General features: G+C 43.0%; 2 long non-coding RNA genes across 3 annotated transcripts in view; one reads left to right on the plus strand and one right to left on the minus strand.

The window, feature by feature from the left end:
* LOC113839597 (uncharacterized) overlaps window positions 1–24,994 on the plus strand; it is a 156,824-nt gene that overhangs the window by 72,684 nt on the left and 59,146 nt on the right. The window lies entirely within an intron of this gene.
* Window positions 1,232–12,651, minus strand: LOC106015746 (uncharacterized). The gene is made up of 4 exons (XR_005265622.2): window positions 12,331–12,651; window positions 11,302–11,363; window positions 8,674–8,812; window positions 1,232–5,488 (listed from the first exon to the last, which is right to left on the minus strand). It is a non-coding gene; the product is annotated as an uncharacterized lncRNA (long non-coding RNA).

A 24,994-nucleotide genomic window follows, 5' to 3' on the forward strand; every position in this document is an offset into this window, starting at 1 on the left:
TTGCTTTTGGAAGTAGGAAGCAAGTGTACTGTAACTGTTCATTTTCATTCAAACAGAGCTTATTAGTGTTTGAATATTTGTTTCAGCAGACTGTAGCTGCAGCCATACTGTTTAAATGCTGTTTAGCTTGTACTTCTGGATTCCAGCTTCAGCTGGAGCTGCACAAAACCCTTCCTGAAACAGGGCTGGACTTGCTTGGCCCTGCATTTTGTTGCAGCCTTGAAACACACCCAAGTGTGCAAACCAGACCTACCACCACCCAGTCACACTGGGACTTGCAGTGGAAATGGTCAGGCATGCAAAGGTGGTCTTTCAGGGCAATTGAAAGATTAAATAAAGGTGTAACTTAGTTATTTGATCTTTTTTATCACCAAAATGAGTCTTAGTGTTGTCTTTATTTTGTTGTTGCAAGTAGACTTGTATCCCAGCTCTATCAGCAAAATGTGATAAAACTAAACATGTAAATAAGTTACACTGAACTTCTAGATCTAGAACAGTTTTCCTAGTTCTTGTCACTTTTACTTAGAGGTTTTCTACTATTTACCACTTTACTATCTTTTTTGTCCTTTGCTTCAGTGAGAATTGTTTGCTTTCCCATGTGCTGATGGCCTGTTTGCAATTGATGTGCTTCTGAAGCCCACCTTCAATTTGATCACTGGCTTCTGAATTACTTTCATTTCAGCTCTCCTAAATATACTTAAAGGCACTGGTTTTCCTTGTGGACACTCTCCTAGTCAAACAAAATCAGCTTTTGGATTGTTACTGTAGGCTGGTATAGTACTTATTTGAGGAGGCAGTGGTAAGTCACTGAAGTCTGGCAGGTGTTTCACAGAAATCAGAAAATCTTGCCATGTAAGGCAGAGTTCATTGTTCTGACTTAAAAAGTGAGTGGAGATTTCAAATGAAATATGGGATTTATTCATTTTATACTGCACTACATGCTGCTGGTCTTCTTAAAGGCACTCGTGAGAGGGATTTTGTTAATATTTACTAGAGTTTGGGCTGCTTTATTTACTGTTCTCTTGGCAGGTCTATTATAAGAGGGGGGACAGGGTCTTCTAACCACATAAAAATATTACAGAATAACTGTGAAACTCACTTTTAGGGCCATGCAGAAATGCTACACACTCGTGCACACGGGTTATTCACCAAGGTGCTTAGAGAAGACTACCCAAGGCACTGACTCTTCTGTCAGCATGGCTGTAGGCAGGAAACAAAGGGCTATGAGGGAATTTATTTTTATTTTTTTTATTTTTTTTACCAGCAAAGAGTAATTCAGGTAGGAGAAGGTAACAGCAGGAGTTAATTTCTTCCTCCTATACATGGGTATGTTAGGGTAATCAGTGCTTAGCAGACCAAAGATCGGGTCTTGACTCTCGTGTGTGGAGTTGAGTACAGTGTGTGCAGCCACTGGCACTATTCCCAGACACTGCTTTTAGGTGTCCCTATAGTCCCTAGCTAGGTCAGGTTACTGCTTTCTGATGGAGGGGCTCTTAAGGCGCTATCACAGCTATACTGCAAATAACATGCAGTAATTTCACAGGAAGGTACTGTGCCTTTTGGAAGCGATGACCTTCTTCCAAACACCTTTTGTAACTGTGAACTTTTCATCAGCCCAGAGGAAAACTATCGAAGTTGGCTGTAACTGAATTATTTTGCAAGCTGTTTCCATATTCCAACACCTCTAGGTTACAGAGAGGAGAACGTGGGCCACCAAGATGTTAATTCTGAAAGCGTGACATCCCACCTCCAGAAAAGACCTGCCATCCTCAGTTTAAGAGGAGATCCTTAGAAGGATACAAAGGCCATGTTAGCTCTTCTACAACATGTTCTTCTTTAACCCCCTAGGTCTGCACCTATCATGATCACTTTGTAGATGTCATTTCCAAAGTGTGTAGCTTTGGTACATTCCTGGTGTGGGTAGCACTTAATTTCTTTCCAGCTACTTAATTCTTACTGTTTTTATCAGACAGGAATATAAAAGGAGAGAAGAATATAATCTAGCTGTATAGGAACTCTATATTGAGTGTTTAGTAGTGTAGTGTGCAATTCAGTGTTCATAGGTGGTAAAGGAAAAAAATCTGATTCACAGCTTTTAGTTCTGTAGGAACTAAAGTTAGTTAGCTTTTAGAGCTCCCTGTAAAATTAGGGTCCAGGACTATGAAAGTAGCCAGTCCCAGTGGCATGGTGCATTAACAGGGAGGAAACACCTGTGAAGCTCCAGGAAAATCTTATGATTCCTTCCCCAGTTTGTTGGATTCACAAGAGGCTTTACAGCTGAAGTAGAGCTGAAGTAGTGTTGTCTATTCAGATCCTCAGATATCAAGGTAAATTGTGAGTAGTGGATTCAGACTATGAATTAACACAGTGCGTGGCTCTCTGTCCCCTACTCACACCTCCCTAGGGCTGCTCCCTACTGTTCTCCCAGCCATAGAGGTGGGCAGGAACATGAGGAAACCCCTGAGTGCAGATGTGGTGATGGTGGCCTCAGCAGTAGGCTGTGGGTCAGCTGCTGTCTGGCCCAAGAAACCTAGGGAGGGAGCTGTGGTCATGTAGCACATCTCACCTGAGGAGATAAACATGCACGTCAATGTTAATAATCCTTCCTCCTGATGTGTTCATTATTCCCAGCCCAAAGGTGGGAGCACAGCAGCCTCCTACTGGGACAAGAAGTGAAATAACAGAAGGAAGCCTTGTGATTTGCAGAGGATGCTGGCATCTGCTATCACTTCAAGAAAGTTATACAAGGTGGCTTCTGGCTATGCCACTGCTTCCTCTGTAGTGTTTAGGGGATATAAGGCTGATCATGGAGCCTGTGGTTCCACTTGGCCGGTGTTCTTCTCCCTCTGATTTCCGCAGAGAAACAAAAATGCAGGTCCTAGTAACACCGCACAACACAACGGATTGCATTTGAACTTGCTGCTCTGTTAATGAAGCAGTAAATACTTGTCACTAGATCACAGAGCCACTAGAGGGCACAGAAGTACTCTGAATTGGATAATCTTGAGCATTGCCACAGCTACGATAACAAAAGTAAGAAATAGTACATCATTAAGAAATAGTGCCATCTGCCTTTTCAGTTAATTTGCTACAGCAGTCATCTCGAAACATAAATAGAGATTGTTAATTAGCTGTTGCTTGTGCTGGTTCTTACACTCCTGCATAATCACTTGGCTGATCTTGGTAATCTGCACTTAGTTAACCACTGGGAGAGAGTGGAAGTTGTCAAAACCGACCATTTCTGTGGATAGGACAAAGAAGGTTTCATAGTTCAAGTTTTAATTAAATATTTAGAGTGAACTTATTTTTTTCTTTACTTTTTCTTTGTTCAAAATATTAACTTCATTAAAAAATTATTAACCTTGTTCAAAAGTTATTGTTTGCCATTGAGACTGGTTGATATCTTTTTCTGGATATGGTCTTCCTCAAATATGTCACTTTTAATTCCTCTGTTGGTATATTGGATATTGATATATCTAAAGCTTTGAATGACCAGTTTTTCTCTGAAGAATGAGGTGCTTGTTTCTTAATGTCTCTTGTATGTATGTATATGTATGTATCAACATATATTAGTAATAGATAATGTGTATCAAAATATGTTAGTAAGATTTCAATGGTCAATCTACTTCCCCAAGGGTTTTAGTATTCTGTACAGAAGACTCAGTGTGCCTTTGCAAGGTAATGAATATTGCATGAATTACTGAAGCTAGATGAAACGATCTGAACAGAATACATTAAAATGAAGAAAAGTATAGTCACATGTTCAAGACATGGTTGCAAAGCAGTACCAGTTAGTTGGTACCTATTATGATTATGAACATTTCTTGTAGCTATAAAAAATGCTTCCTGTTAAATAATTTTGAAGACGCAGATAAATGCTAAATTTCTGGGGGCTTCAGTCGCTCTGCTGATATAGAGTAATTTAAGAAGTTGTATTAATAAGTGAAAACAAGACAACTTTTACCTCTATTTCATCTCTGTGCTGCAATTCAAGATTGTCAATGTTGCCTTTCTCACCTTGGCAGGTGCATGGATTGGTACCTGCAGAGAGCAGCAGCTCAGGCAGGAGCTGTTTTATGACTGGCATTTAAGCTTTTTATATTAAACATGAAGAAAGTATTTATGAGTCAGGGATGGGACTTGGGTCATCAGGCTGCCTACTGGGACCCATGTCTGCCTGCTCTGCACTATGGTGTCGTGCCAACGAGAACAATCACTGTCATTTTGTACCACTTGTGTATCATGGGGCATGTATACCAGCAACTGCCTGTGCAGGTCCAAATTTCTATTTTCACGGTAATGAGGGAGGTCTGTGATAAGATTAGCCATTTCTCAGACAGACATCAGTAAATAAACCCCTTAGGAACTCAGGACCTTTATGGTCCTCTTAGTCTTTACTTGCTATCTACAGTTGCAGTTAATTCTTGCCTCTAAATGCATTTTCTCCTCACTGGCTACTCTGTCAAAAACAATGACACACATGCTGCATTCATGTAGCAGACTTCTCTTTTTGCATGTTTTTATCTGAGAAGTAAGCAGGTATATATATATCTGAGCACACTAAAAACAGTTCCAAGAAATTTTATTAAAAAACATTAGTTTTAACTAGACACTCACTTTTGGACTTTTATGGCACTATTTTGGCTTGTGGGTGTGTTTGTGTATTTAATGATACCTCTCCCTTATATAACGTATCTTTTTTGTAGTTGACATTTAAAAAAAAAAACAACAAAAATTGTATACGTACAGTAATGGTTTTATAGGAAAAAAATCTTTCTCAACTCATACCTTCATTGCAGTCTGTCCTGTCACATTTGTGTAGCTTTGTGTTATTGTTATGGCTGTCTCTTACGCTGTGTAGTTCCAATTATTTCAAATACTGCTAGGAATGGTTAATCTTTTATTCAAATAGCAATTGTAGGCTAAATTCTTGTCGAAGCCATCAAACACATCCCTTAACACACTTCTACGTAAGATACGTAGTCACATCCCATGCAGTACGTGAAGGGTCCTGTTGGTGGCTTTAGCTTTACAGCACACGTGCTTGTCCTCATCTGTGGCCTTTTCTTGTATTTTAGGGCAGGTCCTTTACAGAGGTGGCAGTATGTGTCAAGGTAAATCCCGCAGATGACAGGTTCGTGGCTTGTGGAGACACTGGCCTCCCTGGGGGCATTTTCTTGATTAAGTGTGATGGCAGATTTAAGGCAGAGTGGTTGCCAGTGGGAGGTTACTGATTACACAGCATCTAATTACAGGCTTTCCACTTTACAGGGTAACCTAGTGTCACACATAAACCTGTCAAAATTCCTCCAAGATACAAAATATGATGGAAAATCAAGATGACCAGCAGCAGAGGACTCAGATCATTTACAACCATGTTTAGGTGAAGGGCTGTCTTCTGCAGCTGGTACATGGCATGTTCTTCTCTTCTTCCTCTCCATTTGCTTGGCTTTAACCACTTAAACATTCAATAGGAAATTGTACAGTACTGTAGATACAAAAAAAAAAGCACAAACAACTGAATGACACTTCAGTTTTCCACTGTAAAAAAAAATATTTTTACTTGTTCTGATGGTGCCAATCAACTGCCTGTGCAGAATAAGCTGAACAAGGGTGTCTTGCTTACCAGTTGTCAATGATTCTAAACTGAGTTTCTTTTAACTCTAAAAGACCAAAGGGTCTTTAGATTTAGCTACTCTGGGACAGCTTCATTTTTCTTAAAGCCAGATTTAATGAGACTAAAACAATCACCAGATATTTAAGGAGAAAGGAGCAGGTGAAATATTCTAAGCTTTGTTGGAGAGCTGCACTGCAGAGTTTTGTCAGTGAGACATCTGACAAAGGGGAAGTTTTTTTTTTTTTTTTAAAAAAAAAAAAAGGATAGAAGGACCTAGGGGAAACCTGTATTAATGATTGGGCTATAACAAGTTCCAATTAAACACCTGAGAAAATAATACAGTACAGCCATACTTTAGAATAGTTGTACTAAAGAAGGTGTTGTAAAGAGAAGATATTCAAAGAGACTGGGGGGGATCTTTAAGGGGAAAAAAGATTAAGTGGGCAGGTAGCAGATTCACCAAGTTGATGCTAATCAATTATAATAATCAAGAATACAAGTTCTCTTGCTTAGTGGCCATGTGACACATGAATACATCCAGTGAAAGCAACTCATGCTCCTCAAGTCTAGCTACCCCACCTACAGACTGGTATTGCTAAACTGGAAGAGCAGAGAGGGATTATGATGATTTTTTTTAATGGAAATGCCATTGTAGGACAATTTTGCAATTGATGCTGGGATTTCTTTGTGTGTCACATGAGAGCAGGACACAGTATGGGACTGATGTTTTCTTGCTCAAGGACATAATATGAATTATAAATAATCTCTTATGCATTGCAATAGTTGCTTCAGGACATAACATACGGTCTCTGTGTAGGTGTGAGAATAAAAAAAAGGCACCAGGAAGGAACTAGGGAAATGCAGGGATTCAAACTAAGTGTAGAGTCTCCATTGAGCTTCCTAAAGCTTTCCTCTCACCAAACTATTCTTTTTTTTGCCATTGCTTCAACAAATCAGCCTTCTGTAGTGCTTTCTGATGTTCAATTTCAGGCCTTACACAACTTCTTCTAAATCTTAATTTAATTAACAACAGATAAAAAGAATGGGAATTGTAGCTTCTTATTGCTAGCATGATTTCTCATATGATTTTTAATGAGGCAAAACAGCATCCCTCACTTTAGGAAACTTGATAAGAGATTCTGAACAGCCTTGCTTTAACTAGTATAACACCAGAAAAGCTTATCTCTTAGTACTAATGCATTTCAACATCTGATCTTGAAACTAAGCCAGAAATAAAAATGATGAAAAGGAAAACATTCACTTGGCCACAGCATTAAAAACAAAATGAAACTCATTATAAGCGAACATGACATTTTCAGGGAGCACTGTGCTTGAACGTTCAGTCTAATAAGGCAGGATGAAATGATGGTACAGGGTTCAGGCAACATCAAAAAAAAAAAAGCCATTTATCTAGTGGCTCTGCAGTTTTGTATAGTCCCTGGGAAGTTGTTTAACATATCTGCACTTGGCTCTCTTAATTAGTAAGATGGAGGACTCTCAAAGAGGAAGTGAGTGTGTTGCATTCACTAATGGCATGAATCCATGTTGTAGAGCTTCATGAAAGATCTTGAATGGAAATAATATTGTAGGGTCTCGCATTGTTCTAGTTAATATCTTGTCTTTGTAAACTGAAGTTTATACAGATATTGTGTTCTCTGAGTTATTTGACAACATGGAGTTTTCAGAGTGCTGATGGTTAGGTATCCTTTGAAACTATATGAATTCCTAGAACAAAGTTGCACGGGTCAGAATAAGAAATAACACATTAAGCTTGTTGCAATTCAGGAGCACGGTGTGGGGGGGGGGGTCATTTTTTTTGTTTAATTATTTTCCTTTATTTTCCTGGTTCTAGGTCCAATAACATCAGTGTATATCAGTGTTATACTAGCATCCAGGAGGTTGTTTTTTTTTTCCTTTTAACTTGCAAATGATTAAAAGCATCTAGATCCTCACAGGGAGAAAGTTGGGTTTTTCAGGGTGTTTTTTTGCTTTCCTCTTGAAACTTTCAACACAATTTGAAGAAATGAGCATCTTGTAGAGAATTCACAGCTGTATCTACACTTCAGCACCTACCTACATACCTTTAGGGATTTTCTGAGCAAAACTATCATTTATTAAATTGAAGGACCTAGGTACATGGTGGAGAAAAATGTTCTTAAAAAAAAAAAAAGCCAGTCAAGTTTTGATATGGTATCAAACTCTGTAAATTGCATGTCAGTTTGTAGGTGGTGGGGGTTCCTTCTGTTAAAAAGAAAACACTTTGTTTAAAACAGTGTTAAGATATTCACCTTTAATTCCCTCCTCCTTTAGTTGGTAATTTAGTGATCCATTGAAGCACAACATTTCACTTACAGCCTTTAACCAGTAAACAGACACTCATTACTTTTGAGGTTTATGTTGCTTACTTCTGTGTACTTCCAATTTATTGGTTTGGCACAGTGGTTCTTGCATCTCTGTAGGTTTATGCTCACGGTTTTCATTACTGTCAGGTTAGTAGACATTATTAAAGCAGTCATTGTGCTGTGTCTTAGTCACTGTGTAACAAAACTGTCACGTCAATGTAGGATGATAGTATCTATCAAGCACTCCTCCATAACTTGGAGTTAGAAGCAAACATATGCAGAGCTTGGTGTCAAAATTTGTTTTGAAGCATGTTAATAGCAGTGTCCTTATTTTGGAAAGATGGTGAGGGTTAAGTCAGGGTTAGTTGTTAACACCCACAGCTTTGACTGTTCAGCCATAATTCAGAAATAACTCGGAAATCACCAATTCTCATGGCCAGTGTGGAGCTCCCCAATGTGTTCCTATATGGAAGTGAGGGGACTGGGACTGCCAGGGTCCCTACGCAAGTGGTGAGGAGTATCTCGGTGACCTCTGGTTCACACAGCCACCGTGCACCCTTGCCTTACCTGCTGCAGTGCTTCAGCCACTACAGAGTGATTTATGCGATCTGATTTGCTGCTGTCAGTTACCTCTGATTTGTGAACAAGCTGGAATGAGCCTCAGGGAGAGGGTGGGAAGGTGACAGAGGGATGCTTGAAAGAAAGGTTACATACCTCCACACTCTGAAAAGCTAAACGTGTAATCTTCCAATGTAGCTTTATAATTTCTACCATGCCTGGTCATCTGGTAGGAAGAAAAACTGCTAACTGATGACAGCCTTGAAACAGGCAATTGAAGAAGCTTTTCTTCTATCTGCAGGTAGAAAATGTAGGCAAGGGAATAAGGAAGGAGCAGTTTGCATTTCTGGCACATGGAATTAGTCACTGCTGCCAAAGCACTGATGGAAATGTTATGGGAAGAGAGTTGCTCGTAACAGAAATAATACAGCAGCATTTATTTTCATTTGAAAGTAAATAGGTAATTTATGCCCTTCTTCCTGATGACTCACTTGAAACATTCATGGGCTTTGCAATGGCATTGGGCTGGGACCACACCAGTCATGGAAGCATTGCTCCTAAGGGCAGTCCCTGATGAGGGGCCTGCTCACTCCTCCAGGGAAAGCCCTCAGCATGCTCCAAGACTGCCTAGACACCTCTGTGCTGCTCCCTATCTTGGTACCTACAAGTAGGAGCCTTGCCCAAGGCAGCAAGTGAAAGGATGTGCAAGACAGGTTTGGTTGTCGGGGTCACATAATCTCTTCAGGGCAAGGGCCAAGCCCTTTGCTGTCACCCCCTTTGCTCTTTCACAGGCTGTGAGCATGGTCTGGCCTCTTTAGTAAGCCTGAGGGTACCCTGGAGCACCCCTACACTCCCAACTGCAGGACAGAGTAAATCTCAGGATCATGTGAGCCAGTAGGACTCTTTACCTCAAAATCCAGAGCCCCAGATTTCTTCTCGATACTTATGTCAGGTTTGGTCTTCTGAAAGCTGTCTGTTAAAGACCACTTTATTTAATGCATGCTTTGTTTATGAAGTGAAGGTTACAGATGTCGGTGCAAGTGGGGAATTTCAGCTTAGTGTCCTCATTACCCCTTGTCCCACCTAACTACAGCCTTCCACTTCTCTTCATCCTGGCATTGATTCTGCTGCTACATCAGCTCTGCCACAATTGCAATACAGAGGTAAATCCAAGGAGAAATATGAGGAAAAGATCCTGCTGTGGAATTAAATGTATTTCCCCCATAAACTCACATACCTCATTCTACAAACTGCTGTGTTTTCATGTGAGTGTTCTCTTGTGCCATCTGTTTAACAACAAGTATTACAAAGTACCAGATGTAAATGTTCACAATGCCTGGGCAGAGAATTCAGATCCTGGTTTTGGAGTTTGGCAGCACAAGCACTCACCGTGGCATGCTGCTAACCTGCCTACCTAGCTCCTAAAAGCATTGATTAAAAACAGGTTTGTGCTGTGTCAGAGAATAAAAGTTGAACCCTAATACCCAAACCAGACAGGCTAGGCTTTCTTACTGCCTACAGAAATGTGTGAAATATCCAGCTGTTCTTCCTGTATCTGTGATGTGAAGTGTGAGTAGCTCTGCACAAGTAAACAATGTGGAAAGATTAAATCAATAGTTGCAAGCAGAATGTAAGTTCTGGCATTCAATAAAACACTGTACCAACAGAGATGAATAAGTAGCTATCCTTCATTAATGAAGAATCAAATAAACATGCTGTGTGATGTGCTAATCTTTTTAATCACATTAGTCTGCATGAGAATGGGACAAAGCCATTTATTATCCATCCTGCTTCCACAATTGAGGTTTCCAACTCAAGCAGAGGGACAGAAGATGCTAAGTTTCTTTTTTTCTTCTTTCAACTTTATCTTGAAGCAGCTGGTAAAAACACTCAAAAAACATTGCTCCTCAAAAGTTTACAGATCACTGGCAGGGTCTGTAAACAAGCCACAATTATCAGCTTTCACTAGGAGGACTGGAGCATGTTAGATGGGAATCTTCCCTGTCTCTCTTACAGACCAAAGTGGACACTGATGTGCCCAAGGATTGAAAATGTGTAGCAAGAGAAATGAATTGGCTATAAATTGTTGAAATTGGGGGAAAATCTCTAGCATCAGGTGAATAGTGGTGATGAGCAATACTTAATGACATAACTGGACTGAGCTTTTCCGTTTCATTTGGGACCAATGCTTTGGGAAGGCATGACAGGACCCCACGTCACTTCTTTTGCTCACTTTTGAAGCCCAGTGGGCCATCTGCACCAAATAGCAGCCCCAGTGGCAGTTCTGTCCCCTGCCAGACCTGCAGCTCTGCCTTCCCATGCTGCTACCATCCTCTCCATCACTAGGAGATGCATGGGGGGAAAAGCCCTGGTTTAGGCAGCACAAATAAAACAGCACTGTGTGCTGCTGCCAAGCCTGCGCAAATGAAATTGTTTGTGTTGCTCCTTTTTACTTTCCATTGCTCAAAATCTGAGAATAGACTTTAATTTACAAATAGCTTTTTAAGATGTTTATTATATCTGCTACAGACAGGTCTAGTATTGCCTGATATGAGCTTTTTTTCCAGAATAGGTTTACCTTTAGAAAAAAGCTCCTTTTGGAAATACTTAATATCTGGATGACTCACTTTTCTTCTCAACCTTTTCTTTATTCAACATAACCCAGCAAAGATCCATCTGAATTGTTTCATCTGCTCTCATATAATTTCTAATTTCCTTGCAAAATGAAAGGGTTTTTTGGCCTACACAAAATTCAGGCAGTGTGTCAAGGTTTTTGATACTCACTTTACAGTACAGCTTCTGAGCAGAAATTCTGAGTGAACTGATCATGACCCTTGTACAAATAACTAAAAGAAAAAATATAAAATTAAATGTCATTGCTACTGCTGTCCCTAGGAACTTTACAGTGCATGTATCCCGAGTGATATGAAACATTGAAATATTTTTATGTATGAATGATTATTTCTGACTCAAGAATTCCAGCAATTGTGTATATGCACATGTCAGTGTGTGTGCAAGGTTTGGATGGAAAAAAACCCTGGCACAGGAATGGCTACAGCAAATGTCTCATACTTAGGTGAACAAAATCTTACCGTACACATTATCAAAGATAGATATAATATGTGGGAATAAAGGTAAGCATTCCCAGGCAAGGGAATAGGAAATCCCTGCTTTCTTTCATTTCAAATGAACTCTAGACAAAAAAAGTTGCAATTATCTAAGCAGCTTTAAGGAGATGAGTGAGCAGTTACTTTAGAAACAGCCCGGGTGTTAAACATTCACAGGTCAGGTGTTGCCTTCTGGCAGTTTTTGTGTGTTCTTTAATATTAATCTTTGTAATTTAATAGGCATAAATAGAGTTCATAATTACCTTAAACAAAAATGCTTTTAAAGTTTTGTCTAGTGCATTATTTTTGCACTTTTCCTTTGGAGTGTGAACCATACAGGCAGAACTGTAACCTGGGTGAGAAATGCAAGGCTTGCTGTCCTGCATCATGCAGCAGTGAGCTTCACTGCCGAGGTAACATCCAAAGCTGTGAGAACCTCCATGGCAACTCAGTTTGGGTTATTTTAGTGATAGCCAGCATTCAGACTATTTGGAAATCATTCCTTATTCTGACAGTCAGTAGCATATGTAAGTATTTTATGGAGTGGCCCAGTGGGATCTCGGGGAATTTATGAGATGCTATGTGCCATAAAACCAGCTCACTAATTCATAAATAACCTTCCGAGCAAACGGGAGGGAGGGGGAGAAATCTTCATATAAACCTGGAAGGAAAACGCAAAATACACCCTAGAAGCATGTCGGCTTACCATTCCCCTGTCCTGCTGTCACAGCTGGGCACGGTGGCTGCTGCCTGTGGAGAGACTCTCCTTCCTTTTGCTGGGGCAACCAGCCTGAGCTGCGATGGATCAGCGTGTGCTCGCTGCCACGGGAGGCGTTCACCCTGGCTCCTGGTTGCTTTCCTGGCTATATATATGCTCTGACTGAGCCAATTAAAAAAAAGTACGGACCTAGTTTGAAACCAACTCCAGCTTTCCCTAGGTCAGCTTTGTTATTTATGAAGCAGCTCAAGTCTGGAGAGTGCTTTCCAGAACATGTTGAAGACCCAGCCTCCTGCTCCTGAGGGATCGAGGCTGTAAGGTCTTACCATTTCACAGTCCTTGATTTGCATGCGTGGGTACGGTCACTGACTCACCTACCTTAACTGTGCCACCAGCACAAACTGCCTTCAGGGCCAGAGCTTAGCTCTGGACACTCTGTGGTAAGAGATGCAGGAAAAGTGGTGGGAAAGTAAGGAAAACACCCACATGCGTTTTCTGCAGTTGCTGAGTTTTGGCATGTGCCCATTGCAAGTGATCTAGAGGAAGGGAGTTAGGGTTTTTGTGTTTCTAATTTATTTTTTTTTTTTACTGTTGTTTCTGATAGCTGAGAAATGGAGATGTGGAGGAAGCTTCAGGAGGCAACAATAAAGCATCCAAAGTGGGGCCCGTCCCTTTCTCCCTCCCTTTTATTTACTTCCTTCCAGTGGTGGCAAACCTTAGAAGGAAAAACCTATATCCAATCAGTCCCCTACCTCTTTTAGGATTTCCTTTTTTTTTTACAGCTGGCCAAGTGTTTTGTTCTCTGCTACATGCTCTTCCAGAGCAGGAAAATGCATGGCAAGTTTTAAAAGCCCAGGGCAGAGTTGGTACTTCCCCTTCTCGCCTTCCTTCATCTGCTAAACTTCCCTGCACGAGGAGCCTCTTCCTTAAACGTGCAGGGAGCAGTTCAGGCCAAAAGACTGAGAGGAGAGGCGGGGGGTTAATTTGGTTTATTGTTTAGGGTAGGCTGCCTAATTTTAAGTGAATGGCCATTTGTTATATTAGCTGATGCATATTTTGATATCGTAATTTGAATTATGAGAGACTCTGGTGCCAAGATTAGCATCATAAAGTGAAATAAAGTAAATAAAAAGGGTTAAAAAAATAATCAGCCAGTCCAATTAAAATTGTGGCTGTCTGGAGCCATGGAAAAATGTAGCATAAACAGAGCTGCAAGATTTGCAGGGTGGAGCTGGCATGGCAGCAAGGTGTACAGGTACATACCTGTCTCTCTGATTTGGCCCAAACAACCCACAGTGTGCTCCTTTTGGGGATCAGAGAACAAAAGTCAGGCAATCGCTGCTGAACTGTGGGAGAAGCAAATTCGCACAGAAGGAGTACCTGTTCAAACAGTCCCTGCTTTACCGAAATGTCTCCCATCTAAAGACTTTTAGCTTCTGTGCTTATCAGTTTATTGTTGTGCTTGCTGGCAATTAGTGATCCACTTCACCCCTTGCGAGCTCACATCATCACTGAGCTAACCTGACAAGATAAACTCAGTGCTTAAAATTCCATTTCCAGTCACAGAGATGTACCCCATCCTGTCATCTTTTGAGCGGACATTTTTTGAAGTTGTACGGAATACCGCCATATTAGGTTAAGCCTGGAAGGCATGCATTTAAAGGGAAAAGCCTGCGTTTCTGAACAGCGTGACAGTTTATATTTTTCACATTGGAATATTTTCAAAATAACTATTTTCTAATGGTCTTACACACTTTACATTTGCTCAGTTTTCTTATTATGCACTTCACAACCTTTTACTTTTTTCCTTACCCTTTACTGCACTTTGTGCAATTAAGCCTAGAATCAGTAAAAAGTAAAAGTACTTACATGCATATTTTACTGTAAGCTTGTACCTGGTCCACTTGAAATGAGTGGGTATTAAGGTCTTGCCTAAGTGCTCCATTAAATCATAACCAAGATCCTTGTTCTTAGGCATTATTACTATGAGGACAGGATATTTCACTGTGCTTGGAGATCTTCAAAGCTACGTAGACCTTGCATCAATATGGACAAGCCAGGTTTGCTCATTGGCAGCATTTTCTTCTGGGGTACATTTAGGAAAAAAAAGTCAAAAGGAAAAAAAACAACTGTTGAGACTTCACTGGCATGCAGATTTCTGGATGGCCATGCTGACTCAGCTGGAGACAAACCTGGTTTATAGGGCTGTGAAGTGTCACACACTCCTAAACACATGAAAAGCAACCACTGCAACTCCCTGGTCTGAAATGCAGAACAGAAGCATCTCCTCTTGCAAAAAGATGTTCTTCCCCTCCGTGGCATGACAGAAATACTGCTGGGATAGTAGCATCATATGGTGTGTAGTGTTTCCCAACCAGCTCGCTGTCAGCTCACTAACAAGGGAGAGCTTACTGCGCAATCCTGTGCTAAAGGTGGCCACCACAGCCAGCTCCCTGGGAGCTAGTGGCATGGTGTCCCTTCTCTGAAGCACAGATACCCAAAGTGGTGTCTCTTGGGCAAAATCTGGTGAAATGAGCAAGGGTTGAGAGCTCTCCTGTGCTTGGAACAATCTTGGAGGCCTTTGGAGAGCCAGAACAGAGGCTTAGTTACTTTTGGGGAGTGTGTGATCCAGTAGTGTTTTGTATCTAACTGAGAATTAAGGCATTATCAAAGCTCAGCGTCTGTCTGTCCCTTCTTCAAACTGGTCTTTTCCTTACACCATTATCGCTTTTCTGTGCATTGTCCTGAACTGGAATGCTTATGAAAAACATGATATTCTTATTCCCTTCCTTCTCATCTGAATTTGCTGTATGAACCAAGTCAGCAAACACCCAAATGCTCTTAGACAAAGTCTTTCATGTAGGTAACAGTGGACTTTTTTTTTTTTAGGAGGGCAGTCTGCCAAAGGGTGTCCAATATAAGCTCTTGTAGACAGCAGTTTTTCTACATAGAGCTGAGTTGACAGCTTTCCTCCTGGGATAATCACAATCTTCATTCTTCTGGGACAAAATTGCTTCTGACAGTATAAAACCCAGGACATCTTTGATGTAAGATCTGACTCAAACACATGAATGGTGAGACTACAGAGTCATCCCATTCAAGAGAAAAGGTTAGTGGTGGAAGTGGGATCAGAGGTGCCAGCTGAATTAATCAGACTGGTAAAGTGTGAGGAAGTATCAGTCTATAAAGCTGCCTAGTAAATCTGAGTGCACAGCGTTTGAAGAAAAGTGTCTTTGGACACTAAGCTGGGTGTCAGACTGGGAATAGGCCCTCTGTGTGCGTAGCCCTGTCCTGTTGATATATGCATGCTGCGCTGCATTAAATATTTTGAATGAGCATTTCTCAAAAAGCCCATCTGAACCTTTCGTGCTTGTTGACACAGCGTAATACCCAGCGGCGCGTTGCTCTCCCGCTTTGTCCTCCTTTGGTGGTGAGGCCCCTAGGAGCTGCTGTCCAGGGTGCACCTGCAAGACTTGGCTCTGTTCCCTCACCCTGCCCCGCGGCTGGTCTGCAGAGGGGGGTCCAACAACAGCTTGAGTTTGTTGAGATAACTGTTAATTTCCCCAGGGTGGGACCAGAGGATCTAGAGGAGGATCACACAGCAAATGTTTTGCAGGGGTCATAGTAGCAAGCACTACTATGTTTTTCTTAGAACTTTACTACTATGTTTTTCTTACAAGTTTTTTTTTTTCTCCTCCTTATGAGAAAAACCACTGGGTGGCTCTGTCGGGGAGGAAGTGTGGGTGATATTTCTGTATCTGTGACCATCCCCCAGAAACTGATCTTGTGACTGAGGGAAGGCTGTGCTCCTGAAAAGGGGGAGTCCTGCTCCTGCAGGAGGGGGAGGCCTTTCAGGAGGCTCTCTTCTCATCTCCATCCATGGGCTGGTGGCTATGTGCCACTGCTTGAGCTGCTGTGCCCTAGAGAAAGCGAGGACCCAGGTCCTGTGCGAGTCCCTGGAGCTAAAGTTCATGGGTCTACGGTGTTTTTACGTGACCTGAGATTTCAGTCTGGGCGTCCCGTGCTGTCCAAGCTGCAGTGTTCACCACCACCACGCAGTTCTTACCCCAGTCTGCTTCTGTGTTAATCTGTCCTTCCACTTACTGCTGCCTCTTTCTGTTACTGCAGCATGGCAAGGTGACCAAACCCTGCCTGTGCGCTGTGTGGTGTTGCAGCATGGCAGTGCCTTGCAATCCCTGCCGTGACTCCAGGGAGAGCGTGTTCCCACATGCCTGACAGACCCAGCACCGGTGGGAAGTTAATGAAGGAACCTGGGAGGGTTTAGCTGGTGGTACAGAGCACTGCTCTCACCTCCACGTGGATGTGAGGGCTGTGCAGCTCTCCTGTCCCTGCATGGCTGCAGGTTTGTTTCAGCAATGCTGGGTGGGCTGCGCGATAACCAAAGGCACAGCAGCTAAACGAGACACGCGGTGCCCCACGCCTTAGCAGCCTGGCGAGCCTGCATTTGAGCACCGCTTGCTGTAAAAGGCTGGGAGATAAGACCGAGCATCTAACCCAGAAGCACAAAAGGCAAAGGGCTGTTTTGTGAGCCTTGCAGCGAAGAGCCGGCCGCAGCTCACCAGGGGGCGGTGGAGGCTGTGAGTCCCGGGCTGGCCCCGCAGCCCGGCAGCGGCAGGGGGCACTCGCGGCACGGCCGGGGGCTCCCCACCGCATCCCTGCTGCATCCATCCCCATCGCAGCCCTGCCCTTCTCCCCTTCCCCGCTCGGCGTCGCCCGGCCGCGATGCTCGTCCTGCTCCGGGAGCAGCTGCAGATTTGGGGGGCGCCCGCGTAGCTAAACTAAGGACCGCCGGGTCTCTCCGGCCACCTTGCAGCAGGAATGGAATAGCCAGCAGCTATAAGCTTTGCAATGTGTTGCAGGTTGTTTTCCTTCTTGTTTTTTTTTTAAACTCACTTTTCTTCGTATTACTCTGTGTTTAACCACATGTGCCTTAGCATCCCTGCAAATCTGCCCTAGAAAAGTAACGGAGACTGAGAAGCCAGACAGGAGAAAGCCTGCAGAAATCACTCATACTGACAAGGCATGCACAGGCTTCCCTATACACATCGATATTTCTGCAGCAGGTCTTGAAGTCCTGATTTCTCAAAGAAATGTCTACTCCTCAAGTTTGCTCAGTGCCTTTGTCTCTTATTTGCACTGCTTCCTCCTACGTGCTCCCTGTTCTCTGCTCTCAGCAAGCACAAAGCAGCCCCTGTTCCTTGGTTCAGCACAGCATCTAAGCATGCAAGTAATTTCGTCTCTATTCAGCAAAACACTTAGCCACATGCTTACCTTTAATTATGTACTTAAACCAAGGACTTGTGAACTTGCGTAATGCTCTTATTCTGGGCTCACATTGGACAGCATAGGACTTAACGAGATGCTTAAAGTTAAATAAGTACTCAATGATTTCCTGGATCAGGACCTAAAGAGAAGATTGCTCCACCTGATATTTAAAATTAGATTGTTTAATTTCAAAGTCAGGACATTTCCCCGAAGTCACATCAATTTGCCATAAATAGTTCTGGGAGGCAGTGCCCTTGGGGTCTAATCCAGGCCCCTTTGATCATACTCCCGTTGACGTCAGTGGATTTACATCGGGCCCTGGGTCCCCACAGAGCAGAGGGAAGGAAGGAAGCAAGGAAGGAAGGAGGCAGCTGAGATCACACCCTGTTGCCTGACCCCCAGAGTGATGCTGATGAGAGTCGGCAAGGAAGGCTCACAAGCCTCATCTCCCCTTGGCTGGGAGAAGACCGCAGGAGAGCAGCAGGGTGAGAGCAGCACTGAGCCCTGCAGAAGCCAGGGTGCCTGAAAATATGCACCTACTTCCTCTCTTTAAGTCCTATGCCCCAAATAAAAGATCTCTATTTTGTATGCTCAGACAAAACGTGATGTGTGCTGCATTCCTGTGCACTGCATTTGCTCCTGGAATTAGATGCATTGCATGTAAGCTTTAAATAAGGCAGAGACTTTTGTGTGGGAAATCCAGGGAGCTGACCACTGCCCGTATAAAGTGAGTGTCTGTAGCTGTCATCCTCTGGCACAGACATGGCTTTTGAAGAGCCATTAGTTCTGTTCTCTTCAAAGAGGTGGAATGGATAAATGAGCAAATAAACTGAATTAAAACATATCCATAAATTTGTACAGATTTGTGTGCCTCTAGATGGTAATATATTCATCTACTTCAGGGGAGAAAAAAAAAGGTAAAAAATTGAGTTTGTTTTGGTTTTAAGTGTCTGAGTACGATACTGGAACCATCTTAAAACACACTAAGTACAGCTCAGTGAGGAATTCACACATAATTGTGTGCTCAAATGCTAGCTTTTTTCTTCATGCAAAACATCTATCATCAGAAAGGGGAAACCATCTCATTTAATTTGCATTCCAGGTTACTAAGGAATTCTTTAGTTTGTTGCAGTAAGCCTGTGCAGTGTTTTGCTTAGCTACAGAAGCCAGAGGCAGTTTGTATAATTCCCGTTTCCTGGTTATGTGACATACATAAGTGAAGGGGCAGAACTCGGATAGCTCAATTTACGACTGGATGCAGGGTTTGAAGAGCTATTCCCAAAATCAGAACTGTGAAGGAAGAGCATCTCTGAAGATCAGCTTGTTCTCACCTTCTGTCCTGGTGTTCTTGTGAAAGACCCCTTCATTTATACCTCCAGTTTGTCGTATATGGAGGTTGAATAATAGTAGCTGGTTTTTATTAACAGGAATATGTTTGCAGTGTGTTTTAAGTTGTGGTCAGTGCCTAACACAATCCAGTTCTTCATCTTGCAGTTCTGAGACACTGGAGAAGAGCAGAAGCTCTTCTCTGGGGACCAGTCCCTAGGAAGCATAGGAAACAAATGTCCTGGACTCACTCTTCTGACAGATCCAGTATACGTTCTGCCCTTTTTGGCAGCATTTGCCACACAATGCCTTTTTCCTTACAATTTTCCCTTCAGTCCATTCCTTAGTTTTTCTTCCTTTTCATAGGAGACATTTCCCTTCTACTGTCTGCAGGAATTTTCCTTTCTACTCTTTCTTGCTTCTGCCCCTTCCTCTGCCCTTTATTGTATTCCCTCCCTTTCCTTGTGTCTTTCTGACCACCTTCAGGATCACCTCCCTTGCCTCTTCAGCTGTGCCTTGCTCTGCAAGAAGAAATATCTTGCTGCCTTCTTCCACAGTCTACAAAAGCTGTTTCCAACTCCCCCTTGCCCCGGACCCCACCCCACAACAGATGTCAGGCATCCGAATACCGCCCATCCCCTAGGCTGGGTGCAGGTGGCAGTCGCAGAGCAGATCCTCCCCTCGCTTGCCCTAGCTGTAACCAGCAGGAAGGAAGCAGCTGCTTGCTCTGCAGCTTCTCCTGGCTGCCTGCACGGCTGCCTTTCCCTCTTTGCCCCTGCCAAGGTAAGCACCAGCTCCACTGCTGGCTGCGATACCAGCAGCGGAGAGCTGAGCCTCCCCAGGTCTCTGGCTGCTTTGTCTCCTCATCTCCCTGCTTGAGACTTAAAATATAGAAGGTAGAGGCCTCTTGCAGTGCAAGTAAAATTAGTTGGTCCCTTAAAAGCTTATGTCTGTTTTGCAGTTGGAAGTACTTGATTTTCGCTGTTCATAATTCTTCTTTCCTCCACCCCAAATACTTCAATTAGGGGAGCATCAGTTGTCAGATACTTGTAGAAAACATATGCTAGGGCAGGGATTACACACACAACCTGAAATCTGCTACAAGTCAGATGGATGTTGCTTGGAGGTGTCATACCCTAGTTTCTCATGGCAAGTGTCAGACGTAGAGTCGTATCTGTCCTTTTGCAAACTGATGCTGTGTCTGGCAGCGCCGCAGTGAAGCATTAAGGGATAGGCCTCAGCCGGAAGCCCACATCCAAACAAGCCTCAGCTCTGAAAATGCTCAGTCCTGGGTCCGGATCCAAGCTTCATGGCTCAGGCCCATCTCCATAAAGAATGAGAGAGAGAAATTAAACACCCTGTTCCTTCGGCTGACCAAGATATTATGATATTTTGTAATCATAACAAAAGGACAGCGATGGGGCCAAATTATGTCTTGGCTGTTCTTATGTCCGTCTGTAGGATAGAAAGACGAAAGTCAGATAGGATGAGCACAGTTTAGGCTGTAAGGCAAGTGCAGATACCTCCTCCTGAGAGAGGAGCCCCTCACAGCTTCTGGCTCTACAGGATGGGTCAGGGATGAGTGGCTGGTCCCATTCCTCTGGATCCTGGACTAAGGATCTGCCAGAGCCAACTTTACCAGGGCTCAAAGCTGTAGTGACGTTTGTTTCCTCAACCTTTCCCCTTAATTTATTTATAAACTGCTTTGAAATCAAGCCTGTAGTCAACTGTGCACAAAGGCATGATTACAGACATGACCTTTCCCGAAATGCTGGTGCTTTCCTGTTAGCCCTTCCCAAGCAGGGCACTCTGTACCACCACCCTTTCACTTAATTCGGAAATTCAGCTGAATGCTCTTATATAAAAACACCAGTTTGGCAATCTTGCATCGGGGTTTTGCTTGGAAAGCAACCGCCACCTCAGAGGATCTGTGAACTTCAGTCTTGCAAAAAGGTGTAAAACTGGCTTCCGAAGTCTAGAGGTAATCAAACACTCAGACGCAAAATTACCTCCAATTACAGTACTTGACAACACCAAAAATGACTTAGACAGATGGTTGTTATTACCTCGGGCCCCAGCGAGCTGTGCTGGCACCATATGACTGAACATCTTCCAGGGACTCCTGCAGCTCTTGCAGCAGCTACCCTAATCTCCTCAGCACACTCTCTACAGTTCCTGAGGGCCGACCTTTCCAGGCTGACTTGCAAATGCAAGGGCAGCATTAAATGCAGTTTATCAAACCTTGTCAGTCCCATATTCAAATATGGGAACTTCCCCATGCTGATGGCACAGGTCCCTTGTGCAGGGCAGAAGTTTAAGGTGTGGGATGGTGGGTCTGGAGTCTGCAGAAGTGTGGAGGTATCCCCAAAAACATGTTATTTAACATATGCTATTATTCTGGACATACAGGGGGCTGTAGAGGAAAACAGGCTATGCTGCAGTTGCTTCATAGTCTTACTGTTTCTGTCTTTGCTGTGGACCATGGAGTCCCTTGATTTGGGACTCCTGTTTTTCCTAGAAAGCACATAGGGGAATGCTTTCAGTTTGATGCATCCTACAATTTGGGATAAACACCCCATTGCTGTAGAGCAAAGCAGGATGGTTCTGCTCTATAAAGGCTGTGTTCTGGAAATGTGGATGTACGAGGCATTTGGGGTATGCAGGAGGACGGCCAGAAGGTGGTGTAAGGGGCTGCCCAAGCAGTTGCAACAGAGTGGGTGACTCCCGTTGGGACCAGCCCTGTTGCCAGCCCCCCACCACGGGCAGATGGAGGCCAGGAAGAGAAGTTGCAGCAGAGGCCACCCAAACCTGCCCTAGCTGGCAATCAGCTTTGTGCACACATGGGCTAGCTGTGGCTCTGCTTGGTGCTGATGCCTTCCCCCCTCCCCACCCAGGTTTTCCGTGGTGGCTCCTGTGCTGTGTATAGAAGAAGGTTCTGTTTCTTGTTCTTTTGCAATACTAGTAGCACTTGGTTTAAATTTAATTTTCTTCTTTCCAACAAGCATTTTTTGGCAGTGCCTTCTTTGCCCTTCAGCTGTTTTAAATGTTTATTTCTCATTTTGCACATGTTTGACAAAGACAGCACTTACACAATTCCTCTCTGAATAATTCCCCTTCTCCCTAGAGCCAATAAAGTAAAGAGATTATAAAATGAGACACTGCACTTCTGTGTTAAGCGTCTAGGTTGCCCATCTTGTTTTCCTGCTCTAGAAAAGAGTGCTGAGATATGAAACCTCCAGAGGACCTATGGTCTAGCCACCAGGTGCCAGCTCCTTTTAACTGCTGGGTTTGCACACTGATTTTTTTCCCTGATGCAAAAACTCAGCTTTTGGAAAAATTGAGCAACATATGCGAACTGTCAGTTTATAGCCCATACTTGTCTTTTGTCATGTTCTCCAGGGCTTTGAAGCGTAATTAGGAGCTATAAACCATACCCTCAGAACGTGGTTGTATTTTCTGCTCAAGGTGTTTGTGTTGCAGCCCTAGTGCTGGGGCTTGCTGGCATCTTCAGGGCACGTGGCTGCACAGACCTGGTAGCTTTGGGTGCTTGCCAAATGGCACGGGTAGGAATAGCGCTGTGTGGGGCACTACCAGGGCAGGAATGCTTTCCAGTGAGTAACGAGGATGGGCATTAATGAGCAGGTGTACACGGAGTGCTTGGTTATTCAGCAGAGAGAAAAAATGTCTTGAGACTTGGCTGCTTTCAGACACGTGGCTGCTTTATGCATATATTTCTCTGAGAAAACCGTAAGCCCTCTAGTTAACCATCTTATCCAAACAAGCAACTGGTGACTAAATGACCAACTATTTTCTGTAAGTTCTTTATTATTTATATTTAATCCACTGATGAGAGAAATAAATAGGTCTGGAACAAACCGCAGTATATAGGAAAAGGGGTTTTAGCAGAGAAAATTTGGTTGGGTATTTAAGGTAAAATAATCTCAGAACTTGTTCCAAATTTAATCCAAAATCAAAGCTGATAAATGGCTGGGGGAAAAATAAAATAAAATAAAAAAGCCTTTGTTTTAATTGTCTACTTGCTATTAATGATAGCAATGAAATATCATAAGGAATAGGCATAACACCTACCCCCTGTCCCCCAAACACACAGTAATACTTCATGTTGACCCTGTAAGTCAATTTGAAATTCAATGTCATAACAATAACACAACAATTCCTCACAACACTTTTCAGGGTTTTTAAATGCAATCTGAGAAGAGGGCTGCTTTCTTTCCAACTGCCAGCTTCACAAACTGTAAAGAGAGTCATAGCGTAAGTTTATGCATCCCAGGAATTTTAGATCGACTACTGGGGCCATGTATATGGAACAGATTTAATTCACTCAAATTCTGTATAAAGTTGGCAAAATTGTTTTGGTTTGGAATTCTAGCCTGAGCCAATAACTCGCATTACAATAAACTACTGCTCTTTTCTTGTCCACAAAATTCCTGTCCATAAATGACTTAGATGCACTCACTATCTGACTACTTTTTTATTTCTTGTGAGTGGAAATCTTCTTTTCAACAGTTGTGGATAGTTGAAATTTGCAGCTTTCTTGTTTGCTATATTACAAATGTGGGCTGAAATCCTGCCATTGGTAAAAGCTCTCCCAAATTTCATTCAACCAGATTTTCCCTCATGGGATACTTTCTTTCTTCCGCCATCTATCTAACTAATTGCTATAATGAGATTTGCAAAGGGCAAGCATAAAAGTCAACTATACAGTCCAAAGTGAGCTGTTACCTGAAATTCACTTTCCATGAGCATTCTCACAAAGAAGGCTGGAGTGTTGAAATGCACAGGGAAAAATGAACACAAAAGACCTGCAAACATCATTATATCCAAACATTTTTTGGAGTTCAAATTACCTTGCAAAGAAGGTGGATTTTTTTCTTTCAATATTTTTCAGCTCTGCAAACTTCATACTGTGAAACTGCCCATGAAAAAGAAAAAGAAGGAAAAGGGAAATGAGACATGTAGGTGACATGACAGAATTTGCCAGATGCTCAAGCACACCTGAGAAAATGAGCTGTAAGCTTGTCCCTCCCCAGCTCGGCCCCAGGAGTGATCGCACCTGGTTCGTTGCTCACAGCAGCCCCACAGGGATGGCTGTGCTGGGCACAGACCAGGGTGCAGATCACCCGAGGGGGTTGGATCCTGGCATGATGCCTGCAGCCACCAGGAGTTCCACATGGATGGCTTTTAAAACCCAAAGACATCCACTTGTTTTTTTGTTTTGTTTTGTTTTTCAGCAAATATTCAGGATGGTGTCTACTTCTCTTGCAACAAAATGCTTTGACGTTCAGTGATTGCATCAGACACACCCTAGCCGAGAGGAAGCTCAGCCTTTTGTTGCACTGAGCTTCGGCATCCGCTTTTATCTCATCTTCAGTTTGAGTGCATGGGGCAGCTAGGCAGCTGCACTCTGCAGTGAAGAGGCCATAAGCCTAGTATATATTTCCATCTTAATGATGCAATCTTTTATTAGGATATTTAGCAACTCCAGGACAAAAGAATTTACCCTGCACTAAACAATTTGCAGCTCAGACTTGTCTGGCCATTGTTTTCTTGTCCTACCAGGTCCTTCATTGCTGCAACAAAAATGTTTGGCTCCAATTTAATGATTTCCTCTGTGAGCTCTGAGCTGGCAGACAGGAAAAAAGGTCATGTTCCCTGGCATGCTCTACAGGCATCCTCTTGGAGCTCCAGATATTGCCCTGCTGCATCAAGGCAGCACAAATCCCCACAATAGATCTGTGGCAGGAGCTGGGGAGAGGAATGGTGCTTGCAGTGCTCCCTGCTAAGATAGCAAATGCCTCCTCCAGATCAGACCTAAAGATACTCCCGTGACTTAATCTAAATCAGACTAAAGTCATTTGCTGAATCAGAGCTCTGTCAACAGCTCTTTACTTGTCTCTGATGCATTTACTCTGTCTTTGCCAAGCAGTAGTTGATCTGGGGACCTTTAGTAAAGGAGAAAAATCACTGGAGCGGGAGGCTGAAGTATACATAGTTAAGGTGTTTTCCTCTATAAGTCCAT

The sequence above is a fragment of the Anas platyrhynchos genome, chromosome 4 (genome assembly GCF_047663525.1).
Source record: "Anas platyrhynchos isolate ZD024472 breed Pekin duck chromosome 4, IASCAAS_PekinDuck_T2T, whole genome shotgun sequence".
Taxonomy (NCBI): domain Eukaryota; kingdom Metazoa; phylum Chordata; class Aves; order Anseriformes; family Anatidae; genus Anas; species Anas platyrhynchos.